Here is a 15,844-nt window from a genome sequence, read left to right on the forward strand (position 1 = left end):
ACCTGATATTTTGGTGATATTGTTATTTTGTTAATTGCACAAATCAAATACATTGTTATTATTTTAAATAGTTCATATTTCTGTAGATTTACCATATGTTTAATATTTTCTTTGCCTGCTCTTCTTTCTTGTGTCTCAGATCTTCCACCTGGGATTATTTTCCTTTTACCTGAAGTACATCCTTTCGAGTTCCTGTCATGAGGATTCAAGGCACACAGAATTTTACTAAGACAGTCCCCAAGATTCCTACTCTCTGTGTGCACATTCTGTACAATCTCCTCCCCTCGAGTGTGAGCAGAACTCATGAATGTGATGGAGTTTCACTCCTGTGATTACCTTATATACTGACAAAAGGGGTTTGCTGATGTAATTGAACTGTCATCAGCTGACTTTGAATTCATCAAAGGGGAGATTATTTTGGGTGGACCTGACCTAATCAGGTGAGCCCTTTAAATGTGTTCAGGTCCTCCCAGAATTCAGAAAGATCCTCCTGTTTACCATGAAGAAATAAACTGCCACATTGTGGAGAGGACCACCTGGCCTCTAGGAGTCCAGGCTTCAGTTCTCCAGCCATAAGGAACTGGATTCTGCCAATACCCAGTGAGTCTGGGAGAGGACCTAGAGCCCAGATGAGACTGCAGCCCTGGGTGACACCATGATTTCAGCCTGGTGACACCCTGAGCAAAGGACACAGCTAATCTGTACCCAGACTCCTGATACATAGAAACCGTGAGACAATACCTGGGTTCTTTCAAGCCACTGAGTGTAGTGATTGGTTATGCAGCAACAGAAAACTTATACAGGATCTAATGATAATAAACCTTCTCAGTTTTATTGGCTTGAAAATGTCTTTATTTCACCATTTTTGAGGGATCATCTTGCTGGCTAAGGAATTATAGGCGGGCAGGTATTGTCTTTTATCCCATTGAAGATAATATTCCTTCATCTTCTGGCTTTCATTGTTGCTATGAGAAATCAGATGTTAATCTAACAGTGCTTTTTTTCTCTCTTGCTCCTTTTATGATGTTATCCTTGTCATCACTTTCCTGCAGCTTCACTACTGTTAATCCAGATGTGTATTTCTTTTTGTTTATTCTGGTGGGAATCTTTTGGGTTTCCTGAATCTGAGGATATATATGTCTCTGTATTTCTATTTATTTGTTTGATAGATTTGACACGTTACATTTTGTAAATTTAAGGCATACAGCGTGTTACTTTGATACATTTATATATTGTAATATGACTGCTATGGAAGCAATATTTATCACATCACATCATTACAGTACAATGTTGTTATCTATATACATCATACTGTGCATCAGACCTCTATGGCCTATTTGCTACTCTTTACAAGTTTATACCCTTAAACACCATTAATCTTATCCTTCCCATCCCTCCTGTCCCAGTAACCACCATTTTACTGTTTTTTTCATAGGTTTGACTTTTTTTAGGTTGCACATATAAATGATATCATGCAGTATTTGTCTTTCTCTGTCTGACTTATCTCCCTAAGCATAATATGCTCAAGGTCCTTTGTCATGTTGTCACAAATAGCAAGAGATCCTTTTTTCTCATGGCTGCATAATATTTCATACATATATATATATATACATACATACATATATATGCTCTCTCTATATCATCTTGGAATTCTTTTGGCCACTCATGTGATATACATCCTGGTCCCAAACTTATGTGAGTACAAGCTTATTGTTTTGAATTACCAGAGAGGATTTTCCCATTACACCCACAACTAAGGATGAGAAGCTTTTATCCTTACTGTTTCCCTCTGTGGGACACTTTTTTTTTTGAAGTTCACTGTCTGGGGTGTTACTCTTTGACTCTCCTGGCTTTATGTGTGTGTGTAGGGGGTGGTAGTTTTTTATTCCAATCTTCTCTGCTCAACCCCAGATTTAGTCTTCTGTCCCTACTTAAGGCCCTTTAAACCCCAGTTCCAGGCCACTAAGGATTGTTTTAGCAAACACTGACTCCAGTGATCATCTGTGCCTTGGGATTTATAATTTCGCATCATCTCTAGCTTCTGAGGAATTCCCTTACTTTCCCACCAATTCATTTAGGCAATACTGGCAGGTGTGCGCGTGCGTGTGTGCGTGTGTGTGTGTGTGAATGTTGCATTCCAGCATTTTTAGTTGCACTGTATCAGGTAGAATTTCCATGATATTTAGTCCTCTATTGCCAGAAATGAAAGCACCCATTTATTCCTTCCTTTCTCCTTCCCTCCCTTCTTTCGAGTTTGTATAGCCAATTATTCCAGCACCGTTTGTTGAATAGTGTGTCTCTCTCCCACTGACCAATAATATAAATTATGTCAAATATCAAATGTTCATATGCATCTATGTTTGTTTTAGGTCCAGACTCTTTTCTGTTCTAATGGTCTATTTTTTTTCTATACCTACATCAGTACCATATTGCCTTAATTACAATAACTTTAAAATAAGCACTTCCACCCCCGGAACTGTGTTCTTTTACTTCAGGAATTTCTTGGCTATTTTTGGCCCTGGGCTCTTCTCTACAGATTTACTAATTTGTTAGCATAAGCTCCTGGAATATCCTGGTAGGTTATTGACTGGGATTATTTCAAATACATAAATATGGGATAAAAACTTCTTTACGACATTAAATTTTCCTGTTCATGAATATGCTATATCTCTCATTTATTTAGGCTAACTTAAATTCTTCAATAGGATTTTATAATTTGGTTGTGCACATATTTTGTTAAGTTTATTCAATTTGCATCAAATTTCATTTAAAAATTATATTAATTAGGGGCACCTGGGTGGCTCAGTCGTTAGGCGTCTGCCTTCGGCTCAGGTCATGATCCCAGGGTCCTGGGATCGAGCCCCACATCGGGCTCCCTGCTCAGCAGGAAGCCTGCTTCTCCCTCTCCCACTCCCCCTGCTTGTGTTCCCTCTCTCGCTGTCTCTCTCTGTCAAATAAATAAATAAAATCTTTAAAAAATAAATAAATAAATAAATAAAATTATATTATTTAATTTTTCATTGTTGGTTATGGAAATGTAATTGATTTTTTCTGTGGATTTTCTATCTAGCCACTTTGCTATTTTTAAATCAGTTCTAATAATTTCCAGATTATTTTTTAAAAGACTTTATTTTGGGGCGCCTGGGCAGCTCAGTTGTTAAGCGTTTGCCTTCAGCTCAGGTCATGATCCCAGAGTCCTGGGATCAAGCTCCACATCAGGCTCCCTGCTCCCTCCCACAGGAAGCCTGCTTCTCCCTCTCCCACTCTCCCTGCTTGTGTTCCCTCTCTCGCTGTGTCTCTGTCAAATAAATAAAGTCTTTAAAAAAATATTTTTAATTTTAAAAAATATTTTATTTTTAAGTAATCTCCACCCAATGTGGGGCTCAACTCATAACCCTGAGATTAAGAGTTGCGTGCTCTACTGACTGAGCCAGGCAGGCACCCCTTGAAGACTATTTCTAAGTAATCTCCACACCCAACATGGGGCTTGAACTCACAACCCAGAGATCAAGAGTCTCATGGTCCATTGACTGAGCCAGCCAGGTACCCCAATAATTTTCAGATTCTTTTGACATTCTCTATGTAGGTCATCATATCGTCTGTGAGAAATTACAGTTTAATTTCCTCCTTCTAATCTTTATGTTTTTTGTATCTTTTTATTATTTTATTAGTTATGTCCTAAAATACAATGTTGATTAGAACCAGACATATTGGACAGCTCTGCATTCCTGATTTTAGAGAATCTAATGAGATCTTGTGGACTTTGGTACTCTGATTTAAGAAAACATCTGTATTTGTAGATACATTTTTTCCCATGATTTCTACAATAGAACTTGTGTGGTCTTAAGTTCTCATTGTAAGAGAAACTTTTTATGGGGCACCTATGTGGCTCAGTCATCAAGCGTCTGCCTTTTGCTCAGGTCATGATCTCGGGGTCCTGGGATCGAGCCCCACATCAAGTCTCACATAGGGCTCCCTGCTCCGCGGGAAGACTGCTTCTCCCTCTCCCACTCCCCCTGTTTGTGTTCCCTCTCTCGCTGTCTCTCTCTCTGTCAAAAAATAAATAAAATCTTTAAAAAAATTTAAAAAAGAGAAACTTTTTATGATTGTTCTGGCTTATCCCACATAGTGGGTTCTTATTACATAGTCCTCAAGGTCCCCTGAGGGGCCATCCTCATGCTGTCCCCACCCCTACCCCAGAAAGAAGTGGGGAACAGCAGGCCTGGCTCTCCCTGGGCCACCTTGGCTCCTCACACTCTACCAGTGTGTGGTAACAAAGCCAAGCAATGATGAATTGAACATTAGGTTCTTTTTTGAAAGGCTAGAGCTCTTGTAAAAGTATAAAAAAGCAGGGGGAAGAAGGGTTGAAGTTCAATCTCTAGACTGTCCATTATGAAAGCACTTCCCACATGTAGCTATTGAGTATGTGAAATGTGGCTGAGGAACTGAATTTTAAATTTAAATTTTAATTCAATTTAAGTTTAAAAATATATATTCAATCCGGTATTCAAACACTTCTAAATATTTTTGAAAAAAGTTGCATATATGAATATACTTCTTCAACTATAAATTATTTATTTATTTAAATTAATTTAATTAACATATAGTGTATTATTAGTTTCAGGGGTAGAATTTAGTGATTTATCAATTGCATATAACACCTAGTGCTCATTCCATCAAGTGCCCTCCTTAATGTCCATCATCCAGGTTCCCCATCCCCCACCCCCCTCCCCTCCAGCAACCCTCAGTTTGTTTCCTATCGTTAACAGTCTCTTATGGTTTGTCTCCCTCTGTTTTCATCTTATTTTTCCCTCCCTTCCCCTATGATCCTCTATTTTGTTTCTTAAATTTCACATATGAATGAAATCATATATTTGTCTTTCTCTGACTGACTTATTTCGCTTAGCATAATACCCTCGAGTTCCATCCACATTGTTGTAAGGGACAAGATTTCATTTTTTGATGGCTGAGTAGTATTCCATTGTGTATATGCATGTGTGTGTGTGTGTGTATGTGTGTATATATACATACATACATATATATATATGTATATATACACACCACATCTTCTTTATCCATTCATCTGTCAATGGATATCTGGGCTCTATCCATATTTTGGCTATTGTGGACATTGCTGCTATAAACATTGGGGTGCAGACGCCCCTTCAAATCACTGTTTGTACCTTTGCGGTAAATACCTAGTAGTGCAATTACTGGGTCATAGGGTAGCTCTATTTTCAACTTTTTGAGGAACCTCCATACTGTCTTCCAGAGTGGCTGCACCAGTTTGCATTCCCAGCAACAGTGTAGGAGGGTTCCCCTTTCTGTGCATTCTCGTAAACATCTGCCATTTCCCGACTTGTTAATTTTAGCCATTTTGATGGGTGTGAGGTGGTATCTCACTGTGGTTTTGATTTGTATTTCCCTGATGCAGAGTGATGTTGAGCATTTTTTCATGTGTCTGTTGGCCATTTGTATGTCTTCTTTGCAGAAATGTCTGTTCATGTCTTCTGCCCATTTCTTGACTGGATTATTTGTTCTTTGGGTGTTGAGTTTGATAAGTTCTTTATAGATTTTGGATGCTAGCCCTTTATCTGATAAGACATTTATAAATATCTTCTCCCATTCTGTCGGTTGTCTTTTGGTTTTGTCAACTGTTTCCTTTGCTGTGCAAAAGCTTTTTATCTTGATGAAGTCCCAATAGTTCATTTTTGCCTTTGTTTCCTTTGCCTTTGGCGATGTGTCTAGGAAGAAGTTGCTGCAGCCAAGGTCAAAGAGGTTGCTGCCTGTGTTCTCCTCTAGGATTTTGATGGATTCCTGTCTCACATTTAGGTCTTTAATCCATTTTGAGTCTATTTTTGTGTATGGTGTAAGAAAATGGTCCACTTTCATTCTTCTGCATGTGGCTTGCTCTGTGCCTTTATCCAATCGCCTCTTCAAGTCTCTCAGCCTGAAAACCACCTCCTCCTTCTAGGAAACAGTATTCTTTTCCTCAAGGGGAGGTTTTCCCCTCTTGGTGCCTGCCCTCCCATGTTCTGGAATGCACAGGATTCCACCCGATGAGCACAGATATTCTCTGTTCAGCATCACAGTTTGGGAGGATAGACTCCAGTCATGCAAATTGGAATTCCCCATCAGAGGGACCCTCAGGCTGGCACCTATGAAAAAAAGACATAGAACAAAGACAATATTAATCTTCCTTGAAGACTATGCAGCCTAATCCAATGTAAAAGAAACAATATTTCTCCTATTATCACATCCTATCCTTAAGACTCAGGGGGACCCCCTTTCACGGTGCTGAGAAGCATTTGGGTCTTTCCTGTATCCCTACTCCCATTCCACCCTGAGGTCTGGCTACTTCACATGAAAACTCAGCGCATCTGTTAAAGATTGTTTAAGTCACTCAGAGGGATGACTCCAGCTCAAAAATGTTCACTTAAAAAAAAATTTCAAGAGATCAATATGTACTAATATAGACAGCCTCCAAGATTTAGTGTCCAGTGGAGATAAAAACAAGGTTTGGAACAGTGTATATAGGAAGCTGCTATTTGCATCTAAAATGCTTAAGTTTTCAGAGCCTGACTCTTGAATAACAAAACAAACAAACAAAACACTGGCAATGAGCTGCTTTGGGTAGGCATCTTGGGGGATGCGATGAGTGGGATATATATGTTTTTAAAATATGTGCATACTCACAATAGCCAAAAGGTAGAAACAACCCAAATGGCCACTGATGGGAGAATGGATGAACAGAATGTGGTATATACACAGAAGGGAACATTATTCAGCCTTAAAAAGGAAAGAAATGCTGACACATGCTACAACATGAATGAACCTTGAAAATGTAAGCCAGGCACAAATTTTGTATGATTCCATTTATATAAATTCTGTATGATTCCATTATATACTTAGAGTAGTCAAATTCATAGAGACAGATAGTAGAATGCTTGTTACCAGGGCCTGGGGGAGGGGAGAAAAGGGAATTCATGTTTAATGGGTACAGAATTTCAGAAAGGGAAGATGGTAGTGGTGATGGTTGTGCTGGGGAGGAAAACTTTTCCTGTACCCTTCAAAATTCTTCTAGCTGGTCTAAGAATTGAATTGACATGAGACAGATTAACAAGAGAAAATCAAATTTAATTACATACAAACAGGAAGTCCACACAGACATGAGATTCCAAAGCAGTCAGGCAAACTGAAGTATGTATGTCATCTTGAACTAAGGAGAGGGCAGTAGAAGTCTGGGACTAGAAAGGGAAGGAAAGCAAGTCAGAAGCAGATGAAAAGAGTAAATGTTTGGTGAACAAATAGTTGCTGGGCCATCCAGAAACAAGGGACATAGAAGGAATTTTTATCAAACAGGCCTTGCTAGGTTCCTCCCTTTCTACCACCCCTAGTTCATATTATAATGTAGTTATTTATGGTGAGAACTCTTCCTGAAGCATGTCCTCCAGCTAAGTTAATTTAGGCAGTTAGATGGGAGGTCAAAATGTCTTCCTCTCTTAGTCCTTGGTTGTTTTTAGTATATGTGCTGCCGAGGCGAGCACAGTCCTTGGTTGTTTTTAGCTTGAAATAATCTGCATGTCAAAATGGCACATTTTGGGGCAGACTGCCCTTGGTCCCTACAGTTGCAGGATAATGTAAGTGTACTCAGTTCCACTGAACTATATGCTTAAAAATAGTTAAAATGGGACGTTTTATGTATGTGTTACCACAATAAGATGTGCATGTAGTACTTTTCACATTTATTTTTATATGCTGTTTCTCTTCGATTGAAGGGGATGGAGGCCATTTCTACTAAAATTACAGATGCATTTATTATTTGACCCAGATGTGTCCTACCTGTATATACCTGCTCACATATGAAGTGCCATATGTACAAGGTGATTCGTTGTAGCTTTGCTTGCAGCAGCAAAAGATTGGAAACAAAGTATCCCACTAGAAGAGGCTGGTTCATAAATTATGTATATCCAGGCAATAGAGTACCATGCAGTGAAAAAAATAAGAGGGGCACCTGGATGACTCAGTTGGTTAAGCATCCAACTCCTGATTTCGGCTCAGGTCATGATCTCAGGGTCATGGGATTGAGCCCCACTTCAGGATTCACACTGGGCATGGGGCCTGCTTGAGATTCTCTCTCTCCCTCTGCCTCCTCCACCTGCCCCACTCCCTCATCCTGTGCTTGCTTTCTCTCTCTAAAAACAAACAAACAAACAAAAAACCCTAATAAAGAAGCTGTCTATTTACTGATTTAGAAAGATATCCAAAATATATTAAGTAAAGAAACCAAGATGCAAGTGTATATAGCATGCTACCTTTTGCATAAGAAATGGGAGGAGTAAGGCTATATATTCATATTTGCTTGCATTTGCGTAGAACACTGAGAGGATAAACAAGAAACTAAAAACAAAGGTTACTTGTAATGGGCAGAAGGAAGGAGTAGATGGAAACAAAGTTTGAAGGGAGGTTTTTCAGTGTATACTTTTTATATTGTTTTGATTTTTGACTTATGCAAATGCATTATCCATTCAATATACCAGAAATATTTAGAATATGAAATGGGGGGAAAAAACGGGGCCATGGTGGAGACGTTGTCCAATTCATCCTTTCTACCATTTATACCTCCACCCCCACCTCCACCTCACCATCAATTTTATGGACTTTTCAGGTTGTTTTCAATCTTAGATTAACTGAGATAAACATAACATTACAATGGTTATTATTCAGGCTCTTTAAATGGATTCATTTAATTTTCCTAACAACCTAGTAATATAGATAATATCATTAACATTCCCATCTTACAAATGAGGAGACAGGGACATGGAAGGATTAAGGAACCCACCCAAAATCTCACACAGCCTGTAAATTGCAGTTAGAATTCAAACCCCTCATCTGTCAAATCCTGGCTCTCCCAACATCCTTGTACAAGTATCTTTGAACACTTGTCCTATTATTTCATTTCTTTGATTACACTATTAGAAGTAGGTACATTGGGTCAAGGAGTTTGTCCTTTTAATGTTTCTTTTTTTTTTCTTTTTAAATTAAAAAGACCAAAATGCCATTACATGCATTTGCGTTATTTGCATTCCCATCGTAAGGGCATGAGAATGCCTGTATCCCCATACAGATAACGCCGAGTAGCCGCAAAATTTAATTTTTTCCTCAAGCTTCCTGACGAGATATGGTTATCACTAATGTTTTAATTAGCAGTTTAGCGCTCAAATGCTTAGAGACCCCTGGAGATACATTTGCCCAGAGCAAGGAGTCCTCCAGTTCCTGAGCGCTGTCTCCCCTCGGCCGGCAGAGGGCGCAGGCCTAGAGGCGCCTCTCTCCTGTGGTCCTAATTGGCTGCCCAGACACATTGCGCACGCGCACATTTCGCTCCAGGTGTCCAGTTTTGTGCCTGACCGCGGTCTCCTCGGCTGCGCTCAGCGCGCAGTTTTTAACCAGAGCTGGTCTTTGGGAAGAGTAGCGTGTTCCCTGGAGCCGGAGCGCCGCTGGGCCTCTGGGATGAGAGGGTGTGGGGCGGACCTCAAGGGGTCGGGCGGCGCGTCGGGCAGCCCACGCGGGCGGGGCGGGCGGGGCGCGACCGGCAAGGAGTGGGGCGTCGGTCGCCTGTGGTGGGGCCGGATCCGGGCGCGGAGCCCCTGACAGGACAGGTACGGAGGCGGCCACCCTGCCAACCGTCTCCTCCGCCGCCCCCCGCGTGTTCGCTAGGTTCCCGGCGGTGGACCGGGGGGTGGGGGGGCCGGTGCTGGGCTGGGGCGCGGCGTGGAGCCCGGTGTGCGGAGCGGGGACGGTAAGGGTGGGCCGCGGCGGGGTGGGCGCCTGCCTGCGTCGGGGCCTGTCCGACCCACCTGCGCTCTTCAGCCTGGCCGTGTTCTCCCGGGGTCGGAGTGGTTGCGCCTCCGAATTCCTCCACAGCGGCGAGGGTCTCCCTCCTTTCCTGGGAGCGTCTGAACCCATTGCGAGCCACAGGTTTCTATGGGCACATGGTTGAGAAGTTTGTGTCAAACGAAAAACAAAAAACCCAAAACCCATAGAGGACTCAAGCGTGGGGGCTTGGATATGGGTCTGTTGTGTCTGTGTCTCCCACTCCTGGGGTCCGCTTTTACTGGCAGGATGACCCTTGAGTAGTCATCTTGCACATTGCGCTTGTCTTTAAGGCAGAACCACAGGTAAATCACACAGATAAGGAACCCCACTGTTTTTAAAGAGGCAGTGATTTAGAAGCTGCCCCTCATGTATTGCAGTGATGAGAACAGCAAGCCCATGCTGACCACTTGCTAATCCAGTACGCTTAAGGTACCGAGAGTCCAAGAGCTATGAGGTCGAGACTGACGCTTTACCTGGTGTACAGCCAGAGCCTGAGCTACGGGGATGTTAAAGGAGAGTGCCATAACTTTTTCTTTTTTTCCTTAAGGCATTTCGTGCTCAAATACGTTTAGAAACTTCATGGTTAAACTTTTCTACAGAATATTTCAGAGCCTTCACTATGCTAAAGATAGTTACCATGAATCTCACACGGCAAGTATTGTATGGAGACTTTCCCAGATTTGAATGGGAAATGCTGTTTTTCTTGAGTGCTGACTCTGTTTAACATCTGAGATAGTTTGGGAAATGCAATTCCAGAATGAGAAAATCAAGGTTTGGAAGGGACAGTGCAGGTCAATGCTTTTCAGACTTTAATGGCGCATACACCTGCCGGTCTTGTTAAAAAACAGATCGCTCTTGGGTCGACATTTCTTACAAGTTTCCACGTGCTGCTGCTCTTCAGATCACACTTTGAAGAGCAAGGGTGTAAATCACTGGGTTGAGATTCAGAGGCCATATTCTTCCTGCTCTCGGATACAAACTTTGCTGCCTTGAGTGAGCCACTTCACCTGTCCAGACCTGTAAAATAGGAGGCTGGACTAGAAGAGCACTGAGGTTCCTTTCAGATCTAAACTGCTGTGATTCAAGTTCAGTTACCCTTGTGAGAGTTGAAGTCCATCTAAAATATCCTTCCCAAATAGCCAGTTTGGGCTTGAACATTTCTAATAATGAGGAATTTACTACATTTCATCTTGAGATAGCTTAGTAAGGAAGTTTTTCAGTTTGCTGAAATACGTCTCTGCAACTTCCATCCTGTCGGTCCTAGGTTCTCTTTTACAGTTGAACAGAAAAAAAAGTACAGTCCCCCTTCAAAAAGGTGACTTAAAGTATTAGAGGATAACTGTTCCCGCCAAGTTTCCTCCGCTGAGTTATCCTTAATTCTTCCATGACATTGTTTCAAATGCCTCTCTTAAATTTAGTCTTTCTGCGTGGAGTGTAGTGGGGCTTTGGCTGGCCTTTGAAGGATGGTTGGGGCTTGCAAGACTAGGGAAAGCATCCTAAGCAGCTGACTCAGTGGTGCAGAGATGACAGTGCATATGTGAGAGCCAGGACTGTTTGATTAAAGTAAGAAATGGTATGTCAGTGAAAGATTTGAGGCGGGTGGGCATATGAGCGAAATAGTATTTAAGAGAGTGTCATTGTCTTACTGTGGGATATAATGTGGTTGGAAATGGAGAGAGAGGCAAGGAGCCAGATACGCTTCACGTATCAGTAATAGAGGACTTAGGTTGATGATAATAAGAATGCCTTATATTTATGTATAAGATTTTACAGATTACAGAACCTTCCACAGGTATGATCTCATTTAATAATTCTGTGAGGTAGGCAGAGCAGCTGTTACCCTGTTTCGTAGATGAGGCACCAAAGAGGGAAAATAGTTTGCCTCAATTCTCAAAGCTTTAAATGGCCAACCAAAGAGATGACAGTGGTAATGGAGGAGAAAAGAGGGATGCGGGAGGCAATACTAAGAATTGGTGAGTTGGGCCTGACTGACGTGAGGATACAAAGGAGAAGAACTTGTTAGGGAGGATTCAGAAGACGCGAGGGAATCGTGATACCGTTGACAATTTCCACTCTAGGTTTTTCTCTACCATCTCTGTCATTGCTAGTGGCTGCCTGGAGTTATGGGTTGGGAGGGATTGTAGTAGAGGATTCCCAGGGTGCTTGGACTGTGTATAGCTACTGGTGGTACTGTGGGGACTTGGATGGTCCGCCCCATACCAAGCAAAATGAGAACTGAATCCTCAGTGTCCCCTGAGGAGGTAAGTGTTGAGCAATTGACTGATTCAAATCTGTCTTAGGGCCCTTGCCATCCTGGAGACTCTGGAATTGGCTTTCTATCAATTTTCTTTCTTTCTTTTTTAAGATGATTGATTGATTGATTTAACAGAGAGAGAGAGCACAAGTAGGTGGAGCGGCAGGCAGAGGGAGAGGGAGAAGCAGGCTTTCCAGGGAGCAGGGAGCCCGATGTGGGGCTCGATCCCAGGACCCTGGGATCATGACCTGAGCCGAAGGCAGACACTTAATGACGTGCCACCCAGGCGCCCTTCATTTCCTTTTCAAGTTCAGGCTAGTACCAGTAGCTCTTGGCTGATGGACAAATTGAGTGTCCCCACACTCCTACATATCCCCTGAGGGCTTCACTTAAGCAAAGACTGGACCTTTGTCACCCCAAAGCCTCACTCAAGCTGTTTTCCCAGATCTGCATTTGCCCTAGAGCCTAGAGATCTCTCTGTGGTCCTCTCACCATGGAAACATATGAGATTGAGAACTCGTGTCATTACCAAATTCTGTAGGACGTGGGGCTGTCCCTCCATTTTTAGTTTCTTAGGCTCCTGTCTGGAGAGGAAAGAGCTACATCTGCTGGGGTTCGTGGGTACAGGACTGTTAATTTCCTCTACCGGGCAGGGTCTTTAAGGGTGGAGCGACTCTGGGAAACTTGTCAGAGCCGGCTTACATCCCAAGGGGCTGGTGTTGCTACAGGCTTGTGTTTAACATTGAATGTCTTCTGTGTTCCGTGCTTAGGATACTGAAATGAATAAAAGCTCTCTTCCCTGGAGGAGTTCATGATGGGATAAGGGAGACAATATTTTAATAAAAATGTGATGTTGTAATATATGTCCAAAGTGCTGTGTGAGGGCACAGGAGGGAATGACTAGCTCTGCATGGAGACATTGGGAATCTTCAGGAAAGAGGTGATAATTGAGCTGAGCCTTGATGATGAGGAAAGAGAATGGCGTTGCGATTTTTGCAACATTTATAGAGGCAGAAGGGCGAAGGTAAGTAGGTCCATGTAGCTGGAATATAAGAACTTTGGGATCAGAGGAGAGGTGATTGATGAGACTAGATATTCATAATGAGGCCAGGTTTCGACCTGAAGTGCTGTGCTAAGAAGATTCAGTTTTGCGGGCAGAGGTGATGTGATTGTATTTTGGGAAGCTAACTGTGGAAGTAGACTAAAGGGAGAATTTAGATCGGGGACATCAGGAGACTCTTGTAATATAACATAAGCATGTATAACACTGAACTAAGGATTAGGTTAGTGGGGGTGGAAAGGAGATGAATCTGAGTGAGATCGTAGAGACAGTCAACCTGATACAATGATTAACTGGTTGTTAAGAACGAGAGAGGGAATTGTTAAGGATGACTCCGTTTTCTGTTTTGGGTGGGTGGTGGTGCCAGTAGTAAAGAGGAAATATAGAAGAGGAACATTTTTTGAGGGGGAAGATACCAAGTGTGTTTTGAGTTATGTTGAACTTGGGGGGCGTCTGTGGCACTTAGCAGACAGGTGGAAGCGTGGGTCTAAGGTTCAGAGGAGAGTCTATGCCTGGGGCATAGGTGTGAGTGGGGGTTGATGCCGTGGGAATGGATGAGCCCAGCTATGCTTATAGGAGGCTGAAGATGACAGAGGAGGCAAGAAGGGTTGGTGTGCAAGGTAGGAGAGAATGTTGCCCAGGGAGCTAGGAGAGGAAGAAGTTCCAGGAAGAGGATCCGCAGCTTCAGTTGCTGCAGGGAAGTCAAGTAGGATGAGCTTGGAAAATGCACCTTGAGACTGCACAGTTAGGAGATTGTGGTCACTGGGGCTCTTTCACTTTTTTAGTGTGAGCAGCTTCTGAGAAGTGGTAGGGACAGGAGCAAGGTTGAGCCAGATTGAGGAGTGGATGGGAAAGGAGGAGAGGGAGGGTGTACTCACTTTGAGTAGCCCAGCAGGGAAAGAAGGGAGATGGTGGCATCTTGCTGAGCAGAGACTAGAGACTAGAGACGGTTTTTCCTAGAAGTCTTGAGCATAGGTTTACCTAATAATGTGTAAGAACGAGTAGAGAGGGTGCAGTTGAAGGCACAAGAGAAAAGATGATTGCTAAATCAGGTCCTCAGAGGAGGGTGGAGGGGTTGGCCCTGAAAAGAAAGGGACATCATTTTCTTTGAAAGAGGAATGACAGAAGAAAGGAGAGCATGTGGGAAGAAAGGGGCAGCGATGGTGGCAGATCTGGCTAGATTTGCAAAGGAATTTTTCTCTAGTAGGTTCAGTTCTCTTTCTTAGCAACTTTATCTGCTGGGGGAGGTGTGGTGTGGGCTCAGACAGGAACAGGGACTTAAAGTAGTAAGGGAAGCCTGAAATAACTGTCCAGAGAAAAGCGACGGAGATCAGACCTGAGATTCTCTCCACCAGTGTTGAGTACCCTCGGAACTTAAACCTCACACTGTAGGCCCCTCCTTCCTCTTTCTCATAATAATAATGGCTGATGTTTATTGAGTGCTTCATACCAGGACTCTTCTGAGTGCTTTTCAGGCCTTCTCACAACAACTCTGTTAGAAAGGTATTGTTACGGTCTCTATTTTACACAAGAGGAAATGGAGGCATGGAGGATTACTTAGGCTTAGTAGTGCTTGTGTTTGATGAGTCTCTTACCTCTGCAGAAATGGCACTCCTCCCCCTGAGGCATCAGAGGAGGCAGAAATTGAATCCCAGTTCCCAGTTTCTGGACCTTGAGGGGCTGGAGTCTAGGGCTGCTAAGGAGCAGGTCTTATCTGGCCAGTGTGGGCATGCTAGTGGCACGGGTGGGCAGGGTGGTGGGGTCAATGTGGCTGCTGGCCTTTTACAACTACGTAGGGAACTCTGAAGTCCTTGAATGAGACTAGCATCCTGACGAGAAAGACAAGTGACTGATAGTGCTTTGTCGGTATTGCAGGCTGAGACTGTGTCACCTGAGACAGTGAATACTTAAAAGGGAATTGTCCCCATCCAACCAGAAAAAGAGAATTTTTTTTCTGCCAGATATGGGAGTAGGCAGACTTATAACCTTACATAATAGCATAGATCATTAACACTCACCTTTTATGTTTTTCCCTTTAATGTGATTGAATGAAGGGGGAGAATGGTGGGATAGCATGGATGGAAGAGAAACAGGCTTACCTTTTGCTGCTGCAGCTACTGGAGCATCATATCCGTGTCCTTCCTCTTGTGGTTGCTATGGATACGCCTTTGCGTGGTGACCTGAGGAGATTGATTTCCATTATGATCAAACGATGACGTGGATTTAAAAAGAGAAAGGACAGAATGCTCTGCTTTTGGGGAGTGGCCGGTGAGCTGCCCAAAAGGCAGAGCCCAAGCACAGCCAAGGTGGCTGTGGCTTTGTTGGCTGCCTTGGCTTTTGCTGAAGTTGTGAAATGGTGCATCTCTCTCTTTAGAGCGCAGGCTCCGGGTTCCCTGTCTGCAGGGTCCTAGTGCCAGAGAATTGCTGGTTGATTCACGGGGAGGAACCAGCAGGAACTTCAAACAGGCTGTCAAGTAGGACTTCTGCTAGCATGGGGAAGGTTGCAGTTCTTGAGTATGGGGCTGGGGGCTACTCACGTACCCGCTGCCTTCCTGCAAAAGTTCCTTTATTGAGGATAAGTGAGTCATATTATGTAGACTTCCTTCCTGGCTCTTGGAGGTCTGGGCCTTTGGAGGTGGGCCTGGCAGTCACTG

At 43.1% G+C, this 15,844-nt stretch overlaps 1 protein-coding gene and 1 long non-coding RNA gene across 2 annotated transcripts in view; one reads left to right on the plus strand and one right to left on the minus strand.

The window, feature by feature from the left end:
- Positions 1 to 4,824: 4,824 nt before the first annotated feature.
- LOC118532821 (uncharacterized) lies at positions 4,825 to 15,494 on the minus strand. Its single transcript, XR_004915905.2, has 3 exons — positions 15,290 to 15,494; positions 9,858 to 9,982; positions 4,825 to 6,158 (listed from the first exon to the last, which is right to left on the minus strand). It is a non-coding gene; the product is annotated as an uncharacterized LOC118532821 (long non-coding RNA).
- The window catches only part of DCTN1 (dynactin subunit 1), a 30,200-nt gene continuing 23,938 nt past the window's right edge, over positions 9,583 to 15,844 (plus strand). Inside the window, exon 1 of the mRNA XM_036087611.2 lies at positions 9,583 to 9,659. The gene's annotated coding sequence lies outside the window, so the exon portion shown is untranslated. The remainder of the gene's footprint in view (positions 9,660 to 15,844) is intronic.

The sequence above is a fragment of the Halichoerus grypus genome, chromosome 10, assembly GCF_964656455.1.
Source record: "Halichoerus grypus chromosome 10, mHalGry1.hap1.1, whole genome shotgun sequence".
Taxonomy (NCBI): Eukaryota; Metazoa; Chordata; class Mammalia; order Carnivora; family Phocidae; genus Halichoerus; species Halichoerus grypus.